Genomic DNA, 25,921 nt, shown 5'->3' on the forward strand with positions numbered 1-25,921 from the left:
AATACCCCCTGATCCCTTTAGCCGTAAGGGCCACATCTAACTCCCTTTTGAATATATCCAATGAACTGGACTCAACAACTTTCTGTGGTAGACAATTCTGAGGACTAATGTAATAGATGGCAGTTGAATTTAAGATGACAGAAGCGATCTGTTAATGGTAAGAGAGGTTGTTCTAATGAAATGACAGGGGATAGAGAGATTGGTCCAAAGACTTGCAATCTGCATAAAGCTGAATGTGCCTTCCAAGTGCAGTAAGCAAGAGCTTTTGATCTTAGAAAATGAACAGCTATGAGTCAGGAGTTTTTACAGCACATTTGCAGCTGTCAGGTAAAAAAATTAATTCATGGTGACACAACTTCAGACTTACTTACCTGACATGATCCCTGAGCAGCAGGAACAACAACAACTTGTATTTATATAGCACCTTTAACATAGTGAAATGTTCCAAGATGCTTCACAGGAGTATTATGAGATTAAAAATTTGACACCGAGCCAAACAAGTTGAAATTAGCGCACGTGACCAAAACCTCAGTCAAAGAGTATGTTTTAAGGAGCGTCTTGAAGGAGAAAAGAGAGATAGAAAGGTTTAGGCAGGGAGTTCCAGAGCTTGGGGCCTAGGCAACAGAAGGCTCGGCCACCAATGGTTCGGCGATTATAATCAGAGAAGCTCAAGAGAACAGAATTAGTGGAGGGCAGACATCTCGGGAGGTTGTAGGGCTAGATGAGATTACAGAGATAGGAAGGGGAAACCTGGTAAAATGGTAAGTTCAGCTTAAAATTGTCTTTAATAGCCTCTTAACAAGGTCTTAATCAACTAACTTGTCTCCCCCGCCACTGCTTCTCGGGTCTGTCCAGCTTGACAGACCTGGCATCTGGGAAGTAGCGTAGTGGCAGATTGACAGCAGGGTCCCGACCAGCTGTCAATCATTTTTAATTTAACAGCTGACCCGCCACCCATCCTATTCTCTGAGCGCCAATTCCGGCCAAGGGGATGTAATATTTAAATTAGAGCGAGGCCATTCAGGAACAAAATCAAGAGGTCCTTTCTCACACACAGGGTAGTAAAAATCTGGAACTCTATCCCCAAAAGGCTATGGATGCTGGGGGTTAATTATGCTTTCAAGACTGAGAGAGATAGATTTTTGTTACGTAAACGTATCAAGGGATATGGAACAAAAGTGGGTAAATGGAGTTTAGGTGCATAACAGCCATCCTCTAATTGAATGGTGGAGCAGGCTTGAGGGGCTGAATGGCTGACTCCTGATTCTAATGTTTCTATTCTCTTACATTCCTGCAGGGAACCTAGTTCCTCAGGTGGGGGAATCCAGAACACTTAATAATCTTAAAAGGAGAGCTTGGCCATTTAGGAGTGAAATGAAGAAACACTTTTTCATTCAAAAGCTGGTGGGAATCTGGAACTCGCTCCCCCAATAGCTGTGGATGTTGTGTCAATTGAAATTTTCAACACTGTAGGTGGTTTGCCTTGATGGTTTCGAATCACCCCAGCCTACGGCTCTAGATACGGGAATTATTTTGGGGAACAGAAAATTGAACCAGAGACAGGTCTTTCGGCCTCAACCATACAATGCTTTATTCGGTTCCCCACACACACACACCAGTAAAAGTAACACCTGGTGGCATAAACGAAACAGTACAACAGTACAAAAACTGGCCCGTCCTAACAGGCCCCTGTCGCAAATTAAGACAACTAAGAAAACAACACACTACGGTAATGTACAGGGTATAACTGGATTTGTCCAACAAATCCCACCTTACACACACTATAATCACATGCAGCACCTCCCCACTAAACCCCTAAGGCTTGGTTTGGGACACACGACACCCCCTCACACTCGATTTGGTGGCCTTAACGGCGCCTGGGCTTGGATAATGCTCACCCAGATTATCCTTTGGCTTACTCGCTGCTTCTTCCTTAGGGAAAGCTTTCTCTTCCGATTCCGTGCCACCGTTACAGTATTCAGGTCCTGGTCTCGAGGGTCCTTCCGAAGGTAGAGCAGCGAGGCTCTTGGTCCCTCGTTGGTGGGTTTCCTCTCCGTCCTGGATGGAGTGCACAGTTCTTGTGGCGAAGAGAGAAGAGAGAGAAATGGCAGCAAACTGCCCTCTCATCTACATTACAGTCCATGCTTCTTCCTGCCAAAATAGAGTATTTCCTTCATCTGGGGCGATTGTCTGAATGGCCCATCATCCCAGATCTTACGTTTGTGTATTCTGTTGATGGCTCCTGATGACTTCTGTTTCCACTGGGTCTGCGACTTAATGGCAGTTCTTTGTTCGGTTTCTCGCCTTTCGGGGCTATATCATCCAGAGAATGACGTAAATGGCCATTGATGGGTTTCTGCTTCGCACCCGATCTTGGGCTAAATGGTTTCCCATTACTGAATAATCCTGCCAATCGCCTGGGATGAGTTTTCTCTCCTGGCCATTGTTGCCCAGAGACATCGTGCTGCTCCAGACATTAATACAAACAGGCTGCAGTCTTCTTTTCAGCAAACAATGAAACGCAATATGTCCGAAACTCCCAATCTTTGGGAAACAGCACAGTATCCAGCATGTTCTTTAATAAAAACCTTCTGGCGTAAGCACTTTGTCCAATATCCTTTAATATCTTCCTGGGGCCGGCGCCGATACTTACACACTGAAATTGAGAGATTTTTGTTAGGTGCAGGTATTAAAGGATATAGAGAAAAAGTGGGTAAATAAAGTTGAGATGCAGATCAGACATAATCTAATAGAATGGCAGAACAGGCCTGAGGGGCATAATGGCTGACTCCTGTTCTTATATTCCGATTAATCAAGGCAGCAACTACCATTTTGCAGTTTGCTTCTTTTCTCAATTTTCTTTTCAATCAATGTTAGTCCCATCAGGCAAAGGACACCAGTGGGAGGGAATAGTTGCCTTTTCCATTTTTGTTACCCAGCATCACAATTCATCTATTTTGGGTCAAGTAATCACAGCCAGAGTAATTCTCCCTTAATTCAGCCCAACAAGTTGATTTGCTCCAGCCTCAGATGAAAAAACCTATTCCACCAGTTCAACTCTTTCTCACTCAGGTTAATTTGGCCAGTGTTATGTATGCAATAACTCGATAGACTGAATACTGTAAACTAACACAGGTACAAACCTAGCTCTGCTTTATTAGGGCCCAAGGTGATCACATTTCACGATGGCTTGCCTTTTATACCTGGGCTGCACACACGTGCGTACAGCCCAATGACCTCCGACAGTTGCACCACCTGGTGGCTAGTAACGCCAAGCATACATATATGACAATATCTTCCTTTAAGATAGTAGTAACAGTCTTTTTACAAATTGAGATGCTCCGGGGCTTTCCACTCCCGAGTTCATCGTCACAGTTCAACTCCAGCCTTGGGCGAAGGTTCTGAGTCTGTTATGACTGGGGGCTGGGTAGCCGATCTGATGGGAGTGGCAATGACCACATCAGGCATTGAAAGTCCAGATTCATTGATGACAGCAGAGTCATCTGATGACTGAGGGTAGGTTGGTTGGTCACTGATTGTGTCTTCCTCAGACTGTTCCGATTCATCCGTGTGCCACAGCTTTATCTGCTCAACATGTTTCCTGCATGTTTGCCCATTCTTGAGCTTGACGATAAACACTCTGTTACCCTCCTTGGCCGTAACATTATCGGTGATCCATTTGGGACCTTGACCATAATTTAGTACATACACAGGATCGTTAACAGAAATGTAGCATGACACGGCAGCGAGATCATGATACCACTGCTGACTTTGACGTCTGTATTCAATATGATCATTCAAGTCAGGGTGGACAAGAGAGAGCCTGGTCTTGAGAACTCTCTTCATCAATAATTCAGCAGGGGGGACCCTGCTAAGCATGTGGGGTCTTGTCCTGTAACTAAGCAATATGCGTGACAAGTGAGTCTGCAGTGAACCTTGAGTTACACATTTCATGCTCTGCTTGATGGTTTGGACAGCACACTCTGTTTGACCATTAGATGCGGGTTTGAATGGTGCTGACCTCACATGTTTGATACCATTGAGTTTCATGAACTCTTGAAACTCCAGACTAGTGAAGCAAGGACCATTGTCACTTACAATGATGTCGGGCAGACCATGAGTGGCAAACATGACACGAAGGCTCTCAATGGTAGCTGTGGATGTGCTGGATGACATGATTATACATTCTATCCACTTGGAATATGCATCCACCACAACTAAAAACATCTTTCCCAGTAAGGGACCGTAAAGTCGATGTGGATCCTGGATCATGGTTTAGATGGCCACGACCACAGACTCAGCGACAATTCCGCTGGTGCTTTACTTAGCTGCATGCAAGTGTTGCACTGATGCACACATGATTCCAGATCAGAGTCAATTCCAGGCCACCATACATGAGACCTGGCAATGGCTTTCATCATGACAATACTGGGATGAGTGTTATGTAGGCTATGTACAAATTTCTTTCTTTCTGCCTTTCTTAGGCATAACAACACAATTACCCTACAGTAAACAATCTGACTGAATGGATAGTTTGTCTTTGCGACGGTTGTAAGGTTTGGTCTCATCACCATTTGCTTGGGTATGGCAGATCAATCACCACTAAGGACACAACGTTTCACAACCGATAATATCGGGTCCTGAATGGTCCAGGTCTTAACTTGTCGAGCCATGACAGGGGTTCTTTCACTTTCAAAAGCATCCATGACTATCAGTGATCTGCAGGTTGTGGCATCTCCACCAACGGTGTGGGCAACGGCAGACGGCTCAATGCATCAGCATAATTCTCGGTGCCAGGTCTATGGCGAATGACATAATCATAGGCAGATAATGTCAGCGCCCACCTCTAGATGCGGGACGATGCATTGATATTGATACCTTTGCTTTCCGAAAACAATGAAATGAATGGCTTGTGATCTGTTTCCAGTTCAAACTGAAGACCAAACAGGTACTGATGCATCTTTTTAACCCCATACACACAGGCTAATGCTTTTTCTATCATGCTATAGGCTCTTTCTGCCTTTGACAAACTTTTAGAAGCCTACACAACAGGTTGTAGCTTACCCGACTCATTAGCTTGTTGGAGCGCGCAACCAACTCCATATGACGAAGCATCACAGGCCAATACTAGTCGCTTACACAGATCATAATGTACCAGCAGCTTGTTAGAGCAAAGCAGATTAGTAGCTTTCTCAAAAGCTCTGTCTTGGGACGCACCCCAAACCCAGTTGTCGTCTTTTCTTAGCAGTATGTGCAGTGGTTCTAATAAAGTGCTCAATCTAGGTACGAAATTATCGAAGTAGTTGAGTAGACCAAGGAACGAATGCAGCTTCGTCACATTCTGAGGCCTGGTGCATTTTTGATGGCCTTGGTTTTCGATTCCGTAGGCCTGATGCTGTCAGCAGCAATTTTCCTCCCCAGGAATTCGACTTGCGGTGCCATGAAGACACACTTCAAACATTTCAGTCTGAGTCCCACTTTGTCCAGACGATGTAGAACCTCTTCCACGTTCATATGTTCGGCGGTGTCATGACCTGGGACCAGGATGTTATCTTGGAACACGGCGGTTCTAGGGACGGACTTCAGTAGACTCTCCATGTTCCTCTGAAATATAGCTGCTGCCGAGCGAATTCCAAAAGGACACCTGTTGTAGATAACCAGTCCTTTATGAGTGTTGATGCACATAAGTTGCTTCGACATCTCGACCAGCTCCTGTGTCATGTAAGCCGACGTCAGATCCAGTTTAGTAAATGACTTCCCCCCCCCGGCTAGCGTTGCAAACAGATCATCAGCCTTCGGTAACGGATATTGATCATGTTCCGAAACTCAGTTGATTGTAACCTTGTAGTCTCCACAAATCCTGACAGTGCCATCATTCTGCAACAGAGGAACAATGGGGCTGGCCCATTCGTTAAATTCGACCAGTGATATGACCCCTTCACGTTGGAGTCTGTTCAGTTCGAGTTTGACCTTCTCCCTCATCATGTACAGAACCGCCCGAGTTTTATGATGAATGGGTCTTGCATCCGAATCCACGTGGATCAGCACCTTGGCTTCCATGAAATTGCCAATGTCTGGTTCAAACAGCGAGGGGAACTTGCTCAGCACTTGAGCACATGGAGTATCATCCTCCAACGACAACGCTTTGATATCATTCCAATTCCATTAGATTTTTTTCTAGCCAATTCCTGCCGAACAGCATTGGATCATTGCCTGGAACAATCCATAACGGTAAATCATGAACCGCACCATCATACAACACCTTGACTATTGCACTGCCAATCACTGTTATGAGTTCTTTAGTGTACGTATGCAACTTGGCATTGACTGGACTCAGCTTAGGCCTCACAGCCTTAGTATCGCACAGCTTGTCGAATGTTCTCTGGCTCATTATTGATTGATTTGCACCCGTGTCCAATTCCATTGGTACCGGCACACCGTTAAGTTTCACATTAATCATTTTCGGTTGGCTCTTTGTTAGGAACGAATACAATCCATACACTTCCTCCTCTGGTATTTCGCATTGCATATCCAGATCCGTGCTGTACTGGTCATCATCCTCCATGTGGTGTATCACAGCACACTTGCTCAGTTGCGGACACATGCGCTGGAGATGCTCCCGTCTCAAACAGCCTTTACAAATGTACTGTTTAAACCGATTGCCCCCACAACGCCAACACGGTGAAATCGGATTGATTCCCGTTGGCGGACTTTGAGCAGCCACAGGTTTTGCATACGTAGTCAAGTAGGCCCTGCCAAACGATGATACAATCATGTTTACAGTTCTTGCCGAGTTCCAATTTTCCGATGCTTTAAGTGTTTGCCCGTCGTCATGCATGCCTGGGCAATCGTGATGGCCTTGCTCAAGTCCAGCGTTTCCGCCACCAGTAGCTTATGCAAGATCACCTCTTGGTTGATGCTGGTTACAAAGAAGTCCCGCAGCATATCTCGCAACGTGTTTTCGAACTTACATGGTCCAGCTAGACGTCTTAGGTCGGCAATGAATTCCGACACATCCTGGCACTCAGAACGAACGTGCTTGTAGAATCGATATCATGAGATTATGATGCCTTCTTCTGGTTTGAGATGATCACGTACCAGAGCACACAATTCCTCATCGTCCTTGTCCATTGGACTTGCAGGCGAGAGAAGATTCTTTATGAGTCCATAGATTTTCGGACCACAAACCGTGAGGAAGACCGCCCTGCGCCTAACTGCGTCAGTGGGTTTTTCCATTTTGTTTGCCACGAAATACTGGTCCAGGCGAGCTACAAAATCTGTCCAATCCTCTCCCTCCACAAATCTCTCCAGAATTCCAATTGTGCTCATTTTTGCATGCGAAGGATCTTGTTACCTCGTCGCCAAATGTTATGTATGTAATAACTTGATAGACTGAATACTGTAAACTAACACAAGTACAAACCTGGCTCTGCTTTATTAGGGCTCAAAGTGATCACATTAAATGATGGCTTACTGTTTATACCAGGGCTGCACACATATGCATACAGCCCGATGACCTCCGACAGTCACGCCACCCGGTGGCTAGTAACTCCAAGCATACATACATGACAGCCAGGTTACAATTTGTTGGTCTAAATCTCCTGCTTTTAGACAGCCCAGCCTCAGCAGCAGACAACAATCTGGTTGAGCAGTTGGCATGACACAGATTTGAAAGGGTTTAGAAAGATTAGCAATATCGTTAGATTGATCTACTGCTTAAAACCCATTGCTGTGAATTTGCTATTTGATATAACACACTGTGCATATAGTTTGTTCTCATTTTATTTTTACCTTTCTAGCACTACGAAAGGTAAAGATGAGATAACATAAGTGAGCAGATAGCAGAGCAAAAGTAGGTCAGAGGCTGGGTATTCTGCAGCAAGTGTCTCACCTCCTGACTCCCCAAAACCTTTCCACCATCTATAAGGCCCAAGTCACAAGTGTGATGGAATATTCCCCACTTGCCTGGATGAGTGCAGTTCCAACAAGACTCAAGACGTTCAACACCATCCAAGACAAAGTAGCCCGCTTGATTGGCACCCCATCCACCACCTTAAACATTTACTACTTCCACCACTGTGGCTGCAGTGCATACCATCTATAAGATGCACTGCAGCAACACACTACAGCTTCTTCGGCAGCACCTCCCAATCCCGCCACCTCTACCACTTAGAAGGACAAGGGCAGCAAGCACATAGGAACACCACCATCTCCACATTCCCCTACAAGTCACACACCATCCTGACTTGGAAGTATATCGCTATTCCTTCATTGTCGCTGGGTCAAAATCCTACCATAACAGCACTGTGGGAGTACCTTCACCACACGGACTACAGCGATTCAAGAAGGTGGCTCACCACCATTTTCTCAAGGGCAATTAGGAATGGGCAATAAATACTGGCATTGCCAGTGATGGCCACATCACATGAATTAATTAAAAACAATGAAATTAATAGGGCATAGATACGTGGTTTCACTGAATTGCTACTACAGCATCATTTCTGAGAACTGTATATAATATGAAACATGAGACAAAGACTCACAAAGGAATAAGAAAAAGGTCAAGATCAGATATAAAAACATTGATAGCAAAACATAAAAACAGATAGCAAAAGCTTTTACAGATATATAAAACGGAAAAGAGTGACTAAAGTAAATGTTGGTCCCTTAGAAGATGAGAAGGGGGATTTAATAATGGGAAATGTGGAAATGGCTGAGACTTTAAACAATTATTTTGCTTCGGTCTTCACAGTGGAAGACACAAAAACCATGCCAAAAATTGCTGGTCATAGGAATGTGGGAAGGGAGGACCTTCAGACAATCACTATCACTAGGGGTTAGTGCTGGACAGGCTAATGGGACTCAAGGTAGACAAGTCCCCTGGTCCTGATGAAATGCATCCCAGGGTATTAAAAGAGATGGCGGAAGTTATAGCAGATGCATTCGCTATAATCTACCAAAATTCTCTGGACTCTGGGGAGGTACCAGTGGATTGGAAAGCAGCTAATGTAATGCCTCTGTTTAAAAAATAGGGCAGACAAAAGGCAGGTAACTATAGGCCGGTTAGTTTAACATCTGTAGTGGGGAAAATGCTTGAAACTATCATTAAGGAAGAAATAGCGGGACATCTAGATAGGAAGAGTGCAATCAAGCAGACGCAGCATGGATTCATGTAGGAGAAATCATGTTTAACTAATTTACTGGAATTCTTTGAGGATATAATGAGCATGGTGGATAGAGGTGTACCGATGGATGTGGTGTATTTAGATTTCCAAAAGGCATTCGATAAGGTGCCACACAAAAGGTTACTGCAGAAGATAGAGGAAATGTATTAGCATGGATAGAGAATTGGCTGGCGAACAGAAAGCAGAGAGTCGGGATAATTGGGTCCTTTTCGGGTTGGAAATCGCTGATTCGTGGTGTGCCACAGGGATCGGTGCTGGGACCACAACTGTTTACAATATACATAGATGACCTGGAAGAGAGGACAGAGTGTAGTGTAACAAAATTTGCAGATGACACAAAGATTAGTGGGAAAGCGGGTTGTGTAGAGGACACAGAGAGGCTGCAAAGAGATTTAGATAGGTTAAGCAAATGGGCTAAGGTTTGGCAGATGGAATACAATGTCGGAAAGTGTGACGTCATCCACCTTGGGGAAAAAAAACAGTAAAAGGGAATATTATTTGAATGGGGAGAAATTACAACATGCTGAGGTGCAGAGGGACCTGGGGGTCCTTGTGCATGAATCCCAAAAAGTTAGTTTGCAGGTGCAGCAGGTAATCAGGAAGGCGAATGGAATGTTGGCCTTCATTGCGAGAGGGATGGAGTACAAAAGCAGGGAGGTCCTGCTGCAACTGTATAGGGTATTGGTAAGGCCGCACCTGGAGTACTGCGTGCAGTTTTGGTCACCTTACTTAAGGAAGGATATACTGGCTTTGGAGGGGGTATAGAGGTGATTCACTAGGCTGATTCCGGAGATGAGGGGGTTACCTTATGATGATAGATTGAGTAGACTGGGTCTTTACTCGTTCAAGTTCAGAAGGATGAGGGGTGATCTTATAGAAACATTTAAAATAATGAAAGGGATAGACAAGATAGAGGCAGAGAGGTTGTTTCCACTGGTCAGGGAGACTAGAACTAGGGGGCACAGCCTCAAAATACTGGAGAGCCAATTTAAAACCGAGTTGAGAAGGAATTTCTTCTCCCAGAGGGTTGTGAATCTGTGGAATTCTCTGCCCAAGGAAGCAGTTGAGGCTAGCTCATTGGATGTATTCAAGTCACAGATAGATAGATTTTTAACCAATAAGGGAATTAAGGGTTACGGGGAGCGGGCGGGTAAGTGGAGCTGAATCCACGGCCAGATCAGCCATGATCTTATTGAATGGCGGAGCAGGCTCGAGGGGCTAGATGGCCTACTCCTGTTCCTAATTCTTATGTTCTTATGTTCTTATATAAAAGACATATTTTACTATAACACAGGAACACCACTTTTTTTTCCAGTTTACTCTGTAAAATCCAATAGACAAATATTAGAGATAAGGACAAAAGGGGTCACTGGGCCAATACCAGGACATATCCGCATTAGCCTAGGCTGATTTTGAATCCTAATTCTAAAGATGAAAATAATTTGCTGAATCACTGTACTAATTCTCTTCTGTGGACATTTTTGAGTATTGTTTCAATCATGAATGTTTACCATAAGAACTCCACTTTCCTCTCTGCTCTCCATAACCCTTGACTCCCCATCATTCAAAAATCTGTCTATCGCCACCTTAAATATATCCAATGACCCAGCCTCCACAGCTCTCTGGGATGGAGAATTCCAAAGAATCACGACCCTCTGAGAGAAGAAATTCCTCCTCGTCTTCCTTTTAAATAGGCAACCCCTTATTCTGAAACTATGCCATCTAGTTCTAGATTCCCACACATGGGGAAACATCTTCTCAGGATCTACCCTGTCAAGTCCCCTCAGAATCTTTATGTTTCAATAAGATCACCTCTCATTCTTCTGAACTCCAATGAGTATCGGCCCAACCTGCTCAATCTTTCTTCATAAGACAACCCCTTCATCTCAGGAATCAACCTAGTGATCCTTCTCTGAACTGCCTCCAATGCAAGCATATCCCGCCTTAAATAAGGTGACCAAAACTGTACACAGTACTCTAGGTATGGCCTCACCAATACCCTGTACAATTGTAGCAGGACTTCCCTGCTTTTATACTCCATCCCCTTTGCAACAAAGGCCAACATTCCATTTGCCTTCCTAATTACTTGCTGTACCTGCAGGCTAGCCTTTTATGTTTCATGTACAAGGATCCCCATATCCCTCTGTACCGCATTATTTTGTAGTCTCTCTCCATTTAAATAACAATTTGCTTTTTTATTATTCCTACCAAAGTGGATAACCTCACATTTTCCCACATTATACTCCATCTGCCAAATTGTTGCCCATTCACTTAACCTATCTATATCCTTTTCCAGATTCTTATGTCCTCTTCACAACTTGCTTTCCCATTTATCTTTGTATCATCAGCAAATTTGGCTACATTACGCTCGGTCCCTTCATCCGAGTCATTAATATAGATAGTAAATAGTTGAGGCCCCAGCACTGATCCCTGTGGCACCCACTAGTTACTGTTTGCCAACCTGAAAATGACCCATTTATCCTGACTCTTTGTTTTCTGTTAGTTAGCCAATCCTCTATCCATGCTAATATATTACCCCCAACCCTGTGAGCTCCTATCTTGAGCCGTAACCTTTTATGTGGCACCTTATCAAATGCTTTCTGGAAATCCAAACGACGACATCTACTGGTCCCCCTTTATCCACCCTGCTCGTTACATCCTCAAAGAATTCTAGCAAATTTGTCAAACATAATTTCCCTTTCATAAAACCATGCTGACTCTGCTTGAGTGTATTATGGTTTTCTAAATGTCCCACTACGAGTTCCTTAATAATGACTCCAGCCTTTGTTTTCAATTTGATACCATCCTTAACTTCCTTAGTTAGCCACAGATGGTTCATCCTTCTCTTAGTATATTTCTTTCTCACGGAAATATATCTTTGCTGAAAGTTATGAAATATCTCCTTAAATGTCTGTCACTGTTTATCTACCCTTTAATCAATTTTCGCAGTCCACTTTTGCCAACTCTGTCTTCATACCTTTGCAATTGCCTTTATTTAAGTTCAGAACATAAGTTTCTCGCCCTCAAACTGAATTTTAAATTCTAACATGCTATGATCACTCTTCCCTGGAGGATCCTTTACTATGAGATCATTAATTAATCCTATCTCATTATGCATTACCAGATCTAAAATAGCCTGCTCCCTGGTTAGTTCCACAACATATTTTTCTAAGAAACCATCCTGAATACACCTTATGAACTCATCGTCAAGGCTACCTTGACCAATTTGATTTGTCCAATCGATGTGAAGATTAAAATCGCCCATGATTATTGCAGTACCTTTCTTACAAGCCTCTATTATTTCTTGATTTATACTCTGTCCTACAGTGTAGCTACTGTTAGGGGGCCTATAGACTATTCCCACCAGTAACTTATTTACTTTATTATTTCTCATCTCCACCCAAACTGATTCTACATCTTGATCTTCTGAGCCAATATAATTTCTCATTACTGCATTGATCTCATTCTATATTAACCGAGCTACCCCACCTCCTTTTCCTTTCTGTTACGTATGTAAACATTGTAACTGTGTAAGATTTTCCACCAGAGGGCGCAACTGTTGGAGGCCCAAGGGTCACCTGCACACCTCGTGCAAGGGATTATAAAAGGTTGTCTGCCATGATGCTTAGGCACTCTGGAGTTGTATTAAAGAGACTAAAGTCACATTAGTTTTCGCTCACAGTACTCAGTCTTGTGGAGTTCTTCCATACTTAACAATTGGCGATGAGTAACAGATTCCGAACTTTCAAGCGGTCATGCCTGCCGTTGGTATTTTAGAGAGATTTGTAGAGGGTGATGATTGGGAAGCCTTCGTTGAGCATCTCAACCAGTACTTAATGGCCATTGAGCTGGAAGGAGACGATAAAGCGATCAAATGCAGGGCGATTCTCCTTACTGTGTGTGGGTCCACAATATGCGGCCTCATCAAGAATCTGCTAGCACCGGAGAAACCAGCGGAGAAGACATATACAGAGTTGCGTATGCTGGTTCGGAATCACCTCAAGCCAAAGGAGAGCGTCTTAATGGCCAGGTATCGCTTCTACACGCACCACTGCTCCGAGGGCCAGGACGTGGCGAGTTATGTCGCTGACCTGCGACGCCTTGCGGGAACTTGCGAATTTGCTGGATTTTGGGGGGAACTGCTGCGGGACTTTTTTGTGCTTGGATTCGGCCACGAGGTCCTTCTTTGCAAGCTGCTGTCCGCCAAATCTCTAGACCTGAGCAAGGCCATCACGATAGCCCAGGCATTCATATCCACAAGCGATAATACCAGACAGATATCTTCCCAGCATCGAAGCTCACTGGCAAGTACTGTGCATAAAATAACATCGCTAGCAGGCAGAACTGCATATGGCAGGGCCTACACATCTGCAACTGCAAGACCTAGGATTGACTCAGAGTCCGCCATCGGGCGTGAATGCAAGTCCATTAGCACCATGTTGGCATTGCAGGGGTAATCATCAAGCCCATCAATGTTGATTCAAGCACTACATGTGCAAAGGCTGCGAAACAATGGGGCACCTCCAGCGAATGTGCAAGAGTGCTGCGACTCACCATGTGGCAGAGTCAGCGGAGGATGATCGATCCGGCGCAGATCACGCAGAACAAGAGAGGCAACTCAACCCGAGGAAGAACTCACCACCAAGAGCCCTCCTATCATGCTGAAAGTCAAATTGAATGGTATTCGGTATCAATGGAGTTGGACACGGGGGCGAGTCAGTCAATTATGAGTCAGAAGGCTTTTGAGAAACTGTGGGGCAACAAGGCACAAATGCCCAAACTGAGCTCAATTCAGACAAAGCTGCGCACCTATACCAAAGAGCTCATATCAGTCATTGGCAGTGCGGCAGTGAAGGTAACGTACGATGAAGCTGTGCTGATTTATCACTGTGGATTGTACCAGGTGATGGCCCAACGCTATTTGGCAGAAGCTGGCTGGGAAAGATTCGATGGAACTGGGACGACATCAAAGCACTATCTTCAGTGGATGATGCCTCATGCGCCCAAGTGCTGAGCAAGTTTCCGTCGCTATTTGAACTTGGCATCGTCAAATTCACAGGCGCCAAGGTGCAGATCCATCTAGTCCCCAATACAAGGCCCGTTCATCACAAGGTTCGAGCAGTTCCATATGTGATGAGTAATAAAGTCGAGATCGAACTGGACAGACTGCAACGACAGGGAATCATATTACCAGTCGAGTTCGAGTGGGTCAGTCCGATTGTTCCGGTGTTGAAAAGCGATGGCACAGTCAGAACTTGCGGAGACTACAAGGTAACGATCAACCGAGTCTCGTTACAAGACCAGTACCCATTACCCAAGGCAGATGACCTGTTCGCAATGTTAGCGGGGGGTGGGGGGGGGGGCGGGGGGGGGTGTCATTCACCAAGTTGAACCTAACCTCCGCCTACATGACTTAGGAGCTGGCTGAATCTTCGAAAAGATTGACGTGCATCAACACGTACAAAGGACAGTTTATATACCAGAGTTGCCCTTTTGGCTCGGCTGCTGCCATCTTGTAAGGGAACATGGAGAGTCTGCTGAAATCGGTTCCGCGCACCGTTGTGTTTCAAGACGACACCCGGATCACCGGTCATGATACCACTGAACACCTGCACAACCTGGAAGAGGTTCTAAGTCGACTAGACAGAGTAGGACTCAGGCTGAAACGCTCCGTGTGTTTTCCTGGCGCCAGAGGTTGGATTTTGGGGGAGAAAGATTGCGGCAGACGGTATCAGACCCATGGACTCAAAGACAGAGGCCATCAAGAATGCAGCCAGACCACAGAATGTGGACTCCTCAACTGTTTTGGCAACTTTCTACCCAGGTTAAGCACTTTGCTGGAACCATTGCATATGTTGCTACGTAAGGGTGCCGTCTGAGTTTGGGGTAAATCTCAAGAGACAGCCTTTGAGAAGGCCAGAAACCTTTTTTGTTCTAATAAGTTACTTGTACTGTATGACCCGTGTAAACGATTAGTGCTAGCTTGTGATGCATCTTTGTACGGGGTCGGCTGTATGTTACAGCAAACCAATGTATTGGGCAAACTTCAACCGGTTGCATACACGTCTCGAAGTCTGTCTAAGGCTGAAAGAGCCTATAGTATGGTCGAGAAAGAGGCGTTAGCATGTTTATATGGGGTTAAGAAAATGCACCAATACCTATTTGGACTTCGGTTTGAGCTTGAAACCGACCACAAACCGCTCATTTCGCTGTTTTCAAAAAGCAAAGTTATAAATACCAATGCTTTGTCCCACATCCAAAGATGGGCACTAACATTGTCCACCTATGACTATGTTATCCGCCACAGACCAGGCACGGAGAACTGTGCTGATGCCCTCAGCCTGCTACCATTGCCCACCACCGGGGTGAAAATGGCGCAGCCCGCAGATTTGCTTCTAGTCATGGATGCTTTTGAGAGCGAGGGGTCACCCGTCACTGCTCGTCAGATCAGGACCTGGACCAGCCAGGATCCTGTGCTATCACGTGTAAAAAGTTGCGTCCTCAATGGGAGCTGGTCGGCCATTCCTGGGGAAATGCAAGATGAAATCAAGCCGTTTCACTGATGCAAAGATGAAATGTCCATCCAGTCGGATTGTCTCTTATGGGGTAATCGTGTGGTTTTGGCAAAAGAAGGCAGGGAAACGTTTATACACGACCTACACAATACCCACCCAGACATAGTCATGATGAAGGCTATAGCCAGGTCGCATGTTTGGTGGCCCGGCATTGACTCGGACTTAGAGTTATGCATACACCAGTGCAACACGTGCTCATAATTGAGCAATGCACCAAGGGAGGCTCCATTGAGTCTGTGGCCATGGCCCTCCAAACTGCGGTCCAGGATCCATGTGGATTTTGCCGGCCACTTTCTTGGAAATATGTTTTTAGTTGTAGTGGATGCTTACTCTAAATGGATTGAATGCATAATCATGTCATCTAGCACATCCACTGCCACCATTGAAAGTCTCCAGGCTAAGTTTGCCACCCATGGCATGCCCGACATCCTTGTCAGTAATAATGGACCGTGTTTCACCAGCTCGGAATTCAATGAGTTTATGATCCGCAATGGCATCCAGTATGTCAGGTCTGCCCCGGTTAAGCCCGCATCCAATGGTCAAGCGGAACAGGCAGTCCAAATTATCAAGCAGAGCTTGAAACGTGTGACGGAAGGCTCCTTGCAGACCCGCTTATTTCGGGTTCTGCTCAGCTACCGGACACGACCCCATTCGCTCACTGAGATTCCCCCTGCAGAATTGCTAATGAAGAGAGCACTCATAACCAGACTTTCCCTAGTCCACCCGGATCTAAATGATCATGTGGAAACCCGGCGTCACCGGCAAAACATGTACCACGATCGCGCGGCTGTATCGCATGACATTGATAATGACCCTGTGTTTGTCCTTAATTACGGTCATGGTCCAAAATGGGTCGCTGGCACTGTCCTGGCCAAGGAGGGGAATAAAATGTTTATAGTCAAACTATTGAATGGACAAACGTGCAGAAAGCATTTGGATCAGACCAAACTGCGGTTCACCGACAACCAGGGACAACCTGAAGAGGACATCACCATCATCGATCCACCAACACACACAGAACCAGCAATCGACCTCGCCGTCAATCAATAGGATGGACCCACCATTCCCAACAGTCCTGTCAGACCAGCCACGCCGCAGTGCAGCAATGGTCCGACCAACTCACCCATGCCAGAGTTTGAACTCAGACGATCAACCAGGGAGCATAGGGCCCCGGATCATCTCATCTTGTAAATAATTTGTATCAAAGACTTTGGATGTTATGTATGTAAACATTGTAACTGTGTAAGACTTGCCACCAGAGGGCGCAACTGTTGGAGGCCCAAGGGCCACCTGCATACCTTGTGCAAGGGAGTATAAAAGATGTCTGCCATGCTGCTTAGGCACTCTGGAGTTGTATTAAAGAGACTAAGGTCACATCAGTTTTAGCTCACAGTACTCAGTCTTGTGGAGTTCTTCCATACTTAACACTTTCTAGCTATCCTTCTAAAATTACAAATAACCCTGAATATTCAGTTACCAGTATTAGTCACCTTGCAACCACGTCTCTGTAATGGCTATCAGATCATACCCATTTATTTCTATTTGTGCCGCCAACTCATCTATCTTGTTACGAATGCTGCGCACATTCAGATAAAGAGCTTTTAATATTGTCTTTTTACTATTTTTCCCTACTCTGACTCTACTTTCTGGTGCACTCTTATGATTATATGTTCTTTCCCTTCCTGTCAAATTCTGGTTATATTTACCCCTCGCGCCCTGCACTTACCCACATTCAAATTCAATTCCTGAAAAGCCATTGTTTCATCATTTTGGACTAACCAGGACAGAATGATCTATGCTCTACTGAGAGCGATACATTAAACATAACTTTGGAAAGACATAGTGTTGCTATACCATTTGCTGGAAGCCTAGGCAACCTTGTTTGCCCAAACAGGGCTGTGAATTAGACAGCAGCCACAAACACACTGAACCACTGTGGTCATTAATGCAGCTGCTCATACTAAATATGACAACTAAAGCAGTGTTGAGTAAACAATATATTGACAAATTGAATTAGTGGGATAGAAGTGTATGTGGTAGCAGTAATCACTATTATGTGGGGAACTGCCCCCACATCTCGGGTCCTGCATAACTGATTTATCAAAACTGGTCATATCAGAGAATTATTAAAAGATTGAACATTTCGTCAGCAGCAGTGTACAGCCATGGAATACATCGGATTTATTTTTACAATGACTTATTTTATGGTTCTCGTCTGTAGATACAATAACTGTCTGCTCTTTAGTCATTCCTGCATTACAGCAGTGACTACACTCCAAAAGTACTTCATTGGCTGTAAAGCGCTGAGATGTCTGATGGCTGTGAAAGGCACTATATAAATGCAAGTCTTTTCTTTTTCTTTGCGGCACTACACCAGTGATTTGGAAAGTCATCGTACGTTTAAAATACTGAAGACTGTACAAGTCAGATTTTACTGACAAATGCAACATGCTCTATTTGGTTCATAACAAAATGTTGATGTTTACTCAATGTAAAATCCAACATTAAACAGCTAATTTGACAGCAAATACTCAGCACTGATAGCTGCTAACCCACTATAAGGGGTGCCTTTCCCTAATCTTTACAGGGGTATAGAAATTGCAACATAACAATTCGACAGACAGTAATTGTTTGTGAAAATGAGCGACACGTCTGTGCTCGTGTCCCGTCTCGTGGCTACATGAGGTTTGCCCTACGAGCAACAACCAAAGACCCGAGGCGGCCGGGAGGACTTTATTTAAAGGTAAAAAAATCAAATCTTGTGAATCCAACAAGTTTGCCATATGATTGGCGCTGGCGGGACGCAAGACAGGGACACTATCACAGTACCAAACCCGATATAAAAGCAGAATAAATTGCCAGAGGTACGCAATAACTTGCACTGATCTTTCAACTGGTGCTTTACAGTCAGCTATAAGTGGGGTTTTATTTCGAAATGCAAGAGTTGGATATTAAGGAAACCAAGAGGTATGGAGATAGTGCAGGAAAGTCGAGTTGAGGTAGAAGATCAGCCATGATATTATTGAATGGCGGAGCAGGCTCAAGGGGCCAAATGGTCGACTCATGCTCCTACTTCTTATGTCCCATTTTATGTTTAAACTTAATTAATCCTGCTGAAATAAATGTAGATAGAAAATTGGAGCAAATAATAAACACATGCCTCTTTCAAAAAAAAATCCAAATACATTTTAATACGCACTGCTTTAGTGACGAGGCTGATGCAGACTGTGTCAGAAGGCTGCGTTTCAGCAAATAAGTAGTAACTGAGATCTGTGAATTGGTGAAAGGAGACCTGCAACCTAGAAGCATCAGGAGGACTGGTTTGTCAGTTGAAGTGAAGGTTACAGCTGCACTTTCATTCTATGCCTCCGGATCATATCAAGCTACAACTGGGGATGTTTTTTGCGCCATTTCTCAACATGCAACACATGTCTGCATTCAGCAGGTGATAGCTGCATTATATATCCAGAGGAATGACCACATAAAGTTCCCCATGGCCGCCCAGGCAATGCATGACAGGGCTGTGGGCTTCTCCAGGATTGCTGGCTCCTCAAAGGTACAAGGCTGCATTGATTGTATCCACATCGCCTTGTGAGTACCTTTGGAGAATTCCAAGATGTACAGGAACAGAAAGGGCTTCCACTCCATTAATGTACAGCTCGTGTGTGACGACATGCATCGCAAGATACTCTGGGAACACCCATGATGCGTTCACCCAAGCGCCAACGCTATATCTGCCATGTTTGAGCAGCAGCCAGAAGGGCAGAGCTGGCTACTTGGAGACAAAGGGCACGGCCTCGCCGCCTGACTCATGGCGCCCCTACACGTAACCCAAACGGAAGCTGACCGTGAATATAACATGTCGCACATTACGACGCGCAGCATCATAGAGAGGACCATTGGCATCTTGAAACAGCGTTGTACTTAACTTAACCTTAATAAAATTATCCTTGTATCAAACTTTAACGTTTTCTGTTTCGATCACTTACAAACTTTAAGATCACTTACAAACTCTAAGACCGCTTAAACACTTTAAGATCACTTACTAACTTTTAAACATGTAAATTTACATAACTTACAAAAAACTTTTAATTTGAAAACAAGAGTTACAACAGTAACAATAATAATAACAACAACAGCAGCTGCAGCAAAGAAAGGCTGCACCCATCTCTCCTACACCTTATTCTAAGACCGCCCGATACGCTTGTTCTTGGTGACTCCATCACCCCTGCCCGCACAGTGTTTCTGGGGTTGGTACCAAGCTTATTCTTTCTAAGATCTCGGGTAGTGCGCACCTGTTGGGGGAGGGGGAGGGAGGGGCAGGTGGCAATGTGGAGGGCCCAGGCGACAAGTTGGAGGGCCCGGCTTGGGGCTCTTCAGAGGCTGGTGTGGGGATTGCAGTGGATTCTGTCAATGGGAGCCGGGTCTGGGCGTGTTCCCTTATTGCAGCAGCTAACTCCAACATGCCGTCCCTCATGCGCCCTGACAGTGTCTCAATGACCTGCAACATTCCCTCCCTCATGTTGAACAAAAGAGTCTCAACTACCTGCAACATTCCCTCCCTCATGTTCACTGATAGTGGTTGCACCATCTCTGACAATCCCTCGTTCATGGTCACTGACATGGTTTCAGCTGACAGAGATATTCCCTCCCTCATGGTCCCGGACATCGTTCGCATTTCTCCTGAGATTGCTGTTATTTCCCCCGACGGTCCCGTTACCTCATCACCCACCCCACTGATGGTGTCCAGGAGTGATCGTGTAATGTCAATGCTCTCCCCACTCATTGCCCTCACCTGAAGCACATCTGTTAGATCCTGCACCTCAGGAGAGCACGATTGAGCTTTCCTTCCACTCCCCTCCACGGGTGTGGCTCACACCTCACCACTGGGACCCACAGCCTAGGACTGTGGAGCCCAGGGGGTGCCTTCCTGCACCACACCACTGCGACCCGTAGCCTCGGACAGTGGGAAACCATGGAATGTCCCACCAACACTCAAACCACTACTCACGGAAGGGGCTGGCATCTCAAAGGGTGACACCTCCAACTCCTCCAAAGTTAGTAAAACAGTGGGGGCTTCATCCAGCTCCATCCCCTCCCCCTCACGCTCACCCCATGCTCTTGGTCTGGAGGGTGGGATTGGAAGATATTCTCTTCAGGCTCGTCCACGTCTGAATCTTCTTCTGCATCATCAAGGCTGGCCTCAAGTTCTGGAAAATATAACAGAACACAGACAAATGGTTAGCAGCAGAGGAGGGGGCAGGGTGGGTGGTATGAGTAGTCTCACACAGTGCAGGCAGCAGGCTGATTTGAAGGACCACGATGAATGATAGCACATTGCATCAACCAAAGCGTAGCTGACGGAGACATCCCCAGGAACCAAAGCATGGCTAGCCCACGCAGCACTTAACATTTAGCATAGCCAGACTGTGGAATTTGCAGGACTTATCCTCTCCCTTGAGTGTGGGCCCAGCTTGTGCAGTGGTGGTTGCTTTTCTCCAGGCAGGACCCATCAAAGCAGCGACCTTTTCTTCCCTTTCTTCCAAGGGTGTCAGTGGGTGCAGCTTTGTCAGGCCTCCTCATGTTCGAGTTCTTTCCCTTTTGTTATGTGCCACCTTCCTCTGCAAAGATGAAAATGCAACTTTTTAGAGAGGGTGTCTTTCTGCTGGGGGGGGGGACATATACAGCTGGTCACATTTACAATTGCAATTCCATTGAATAAATGAAAATATTACTTACACCAACTATTGTGTTCCTAACACAGATGAGACTGCACACAGGGAGGTTAAAGTAACAGTGACCTCAGTCTTTATTAAGACACTCCAGAGTGAGGAACAGGGCTTAGGGGCCGGCTTATATACAGTGCTCCCAAGGGATGCTGGGATACCTTGGAACATCAGGGGATGCGCTCCCTGGTGGTGGAACATGGGAGTGCATGCTTTACAGATACACATCACTCCCCCGCCCAAAGTCAAAGTGAAAACTATTTACAAGGTGAGGCTGTCGGGAGCCTTTCTTTCCCTGGTGGACCCCCTCGGTACAAATGTCTGTTCTGGTGTGTTGGCTGTGCATTCGTTGGGCTGGCGTATTGTCGGCCCTGCAGGGCTGCTGGGTGAGCCTGGCCTTGCTGGGCTGTTGGGCGTGATGGGTTCAATTTCCTGGTCCGGGATGGTGTCGTTGATCCTTTGGTGTGTGTTGTGGGCTCAAAAAAGGTGGTGCCTGCTGTGGGTTGTACAGGGCAGTCTGTGAACCGCAGCCTCGTTTGGTCCAGGTGCTTTCTGCAAATGTATCCATTGTCTAGTTTGACTACAAACACCCTACTCCCTTCTTTAGCTATCACCGTGCCCACGATCCACTTGGGACCATGTCCATAGTTTAGCACATACACAGGGTCATTCAGATCAATTTCCCGTGACACAGTGGCACGACCATCGTTTACATTTTGTTGCTGCCGCCTGCTCTCTACCTGATCATGCAGGTTGGGGTGAACCAGCGAGAGTCTGGTTTTAAGTGTCCTTTCCATGAATAGCTCAGCCGGGGCACCCCTGTGAGCGAGTGGGGTCTCGTGCGGTAGCTGAGCAGTACTTGGGACAGGCGGGTTTGGAGTGAGACTTCTGTGACTCGTTTAAGGCTCTGTTTGATGGTTTGTACTGCCCGCTCTGCCTGCCCATTGGAGGCTGGTTTAAACGGGGCCGAGGTGACATGTTTGATCCCATTGCGGGTCATGAATTCTTTAAATTCGGCACTGGTGAAACATGGCCTGTTGTCACTGACCAGTATGTCAGGCAGGCTGTGGGTGGCAAACATGGCCCTCAGGCTTTCAATGGTGGCGGTGGCGGTGCTTCCCGACATTATTTCACATTCAATCCATTTTGAAAAAGCATCCACCACCACCAGGAACATTTTACCGAGAAACGAGCCCGCACAGTTGACATGGATCCTCGATCATGGTCTGGAGGGCCAGGACCACAAACTTAGTGGTGCCTCTCTGGGCGCGTTGCTCAACTGAGCACACACGCGGCATTGCCGTACACAGGACTCTAAGTCAGAGTCGATACCGGGTCACCACGCGTGGGATCTGGCTATCGCTTTCATCATTACTATACCGGGTGTGTGCTGTGGAAATCGAGATGAACGTCTCCCTGCACTTTTTGGGTAGCACTACGTGGTTACCCCACAACAGGCAGTCTGCCTGAATGGACAGCTCATCCTTTCGCTGTTGGAACGGCTTGATTAGCTCTTGCATTTCAACGGGGATGCTGCCACAGCTCCCATGCAGTACACAGTTTTTTACTAGGGACAGCAGAGGATCTTGGCTGGTCCAAATCCTAATCTGGCGGGCCGTGACAGGTGATTTATCATTTTCAAACGCTTCCATGACCATCAACAAGTCTGCGGGCCGCACCACCATCAACAAGTTTGCAGGCTGCGCCATTTCCACTCCCGTGGTGGGCAGTGGTAGCCGACTGAGAGCATCCGCACAGTTCTCGGTGCCTGGCCTGTGGCGGATGGTATAGTTATAGGCTGATAGCGCGAGTGCCCACCTTTGTATGTGGGTTGAGGCATTAGTATTGATCCCCTTGTTTTCAGCGAACAGGGATATGAGGGACTTGTGATCGGTTTCTAGCTCAAATTTGAGGCCAAACAGGTACTGATGCATTTTCTTTACCCCGAACACACACGCTAACGTCTCTTTCTCAATCATGCTGTAGGCCCTCTCGGTCTTAGACAAGTTCCTGGAGGCATAGGCGACAGGTTGCAACTTCCCCGCAACGTTCGCTTGTTGTAATACACACCTGACTCCGTCTGGCGACACATCACATGCTAGCACAAGTCTTTTACACGGGTTAGACAATACAAGTAGCTTGTTGGAGCATAAAATGTTTCTGGCTTTCTCAAAAGCAATTACTTGGCTTTTTCCCCATACCCAGTTATCACCTTTATGCAATAACACATGTAGGGGCTCTAAGAGGGTGCTTAACCCTGGTAGGAAGTTACCAAAATAGTTGAGGAGTCCCAGGAATGACCGCAGCTCCGTGACGTTCTGTGGCCTGGGCGCGTTCCTGATAGCCTCTGTCTTGGCATGTGTGGACCGAATACCGTCCGCCACGATCTTTCTCCCAAAAAACTCCACTTCTGTTCCATGAAGATGCATTTCAACCTCTTCAGCCACAGCCCTACGCGATCCAGTCGCTGGAGGACCTCCTCCAGGTTTTGTAGGTGCTCAACGGTGTCCCGACCCATGACCAATATGTCGTCCTGAAAAACCATGAATGGTACCGACTTGAGTAGGCTTTCCATGATACTCTGGAAGATCGCTGCAGCCGACCGAATCCCAAATGGGCATCTGTTGGAGATGAACAGTCCTTTGTACGTGTTGATGCAGGTGAGGCCGTTTGAAGACTTCTCCAGCTCCTGCGTCATGTAGGCCGAAGTCAGATTGAGCTTGGTGAACGTCTTGCCTCCTGCCAGCGTCGCAAATAGGTCGTCTGCCTGAGGTAGTGGGTATTGCTCCTGTAGCGAGAAACAATTAATAGTTACTTTATAATTGCTGCAAATCCTGACCATGCCATCACTTTTGAGTACTGGAACAATCGGGCTGGCCCAATCGCTGAATTCCACTGGGGAGATGATGCCCTCGCGTTGCATCCTGTCCAGCTCAATTTCCACTCTCTCCCTCATCATGTGAGGTACCGCTCGCGCATTGTGGTGAGTGGATCCACACCTTCGTCCCGGAAAAGTTTCCAATGCCTGGCTCAAAAAGGGAAGGAAATTGGTTAAGAACCTGGGTACATGAGGTCTCATCGACATGTGATAGTGCTCGGATGTCATCCCAGTTCCAGTGGATTTTGCCCAGCTAGCTGCTTCCAAGCAGTGTGGGGCCATCGCCCGGGACAATCCAGAGTGGCAGTTCGTGCATCGTGTCCTCGTAGGTGACCTTGACCATGACCGCTGCCCAGGACAGTGATGAGCTCTTTGGTGTACGTTCTCAGTTTCATGTAGATGGGGCTCAGGGCTGGTCTGAGTGCCTTGTTGCACCATAGTCTCTCAAACATCTTTTTACTCATGATGGATTGGCTAGCGCCAATGTCCAGTTCCATGTCTACGGGTAAGCCATTCAATTTTACATTTAGCATTATAGGTGGACATTTTGTCCAAAATGTGTGCATCCCATGTACTTCAGCATCTGCCTACTCTCTCTGAGGCTTGAAATTGCTTTGATCCACCATGGACCAATCTTCCTCTGCCACGTGATGGTTGGCAGGTTTTGCAGAGCTTGCAGCTCGTCTGCAAGCTCATTGGAGATGCCCCATTGCTCCACAGCTCTTGCAAACATACCCTTTGAAGCGGCATGAATAGGCTGAATGGAAGCCTCCACAACGCCAACAAGGTGTGAATTGCCTTGCATTCATCCTTTGTTGCGGACTCTGAATCATCTGGGTCACTTGAGGCCTGCTGGCAGTTGCAGACTCGTGGTTTCTGCCCTGTATATTTCTGCTCACAAACACAGTTCCAGTTAATTTATGAACATTCTAGCACTTGTGTGCTGAGAGATTTGTTTGGTCTTATCACTGGTGGACATAAACGCCTGTGGCTATCGCAATGGCCTTACTGAGGGTCGATGTCTCTACAGTCAAAAGTTTTCGTAGGATAGTCTCATGGCCAATGTCCAGTACAAAAAAGTCTCTGAACATCTGCTCCAGGTAGCCATCAAACTCACATTGCCCTGCAAGTCGCCTTAGCTCGGCAACGTAGCTCGCCACTTCCTGACCTTCAGATCGCTGGCACATGTAGGACCGATACCTTGCCATCAGCACGCTCTCCCTATGGTTAAGATGCTCCCGAACCAGTTTACACAGCTCCTCATATGACTTATCTGTGGGTTTCACCGGAGCCAGAAGATTCTTCATGAGGCTGTAGGTCGGTGCCCTGCAGACCATGAGGATAACCACTCTCCTTTTTGCAGCGCTTCCTTCTCCGTCCAGTTCGTTGGCTACAAAGTACTGGTCTAGCCATTCGACATAGGCTTCCCAGTCCTCACCCTCCGAGAACTTCTCCAGGATGCCCACAGTTTGCTGCATCTTTGCATTGGATTTGTATATTCATCACCAGTTATTGTGTTCCTAACACAGATGAGACTGCACACAGAGAGGTTAAAGT

The sequence above is a fragment of the Pristiophorus japonicus genome, chromosome 11, assembly GCF_044704955.1.
Source record: "Pristiophorus japonicus isolate sPriJap1 chromosome 11, sPriJap1.hap1, whole genome shotgun sequence".
NCBI classification, from domain to species: Eukaryota; Metazoa; Chordata; class Chondrichthyes; family Pristiophoridae; genus Pristiophorus; species Pristiophorus japonicus.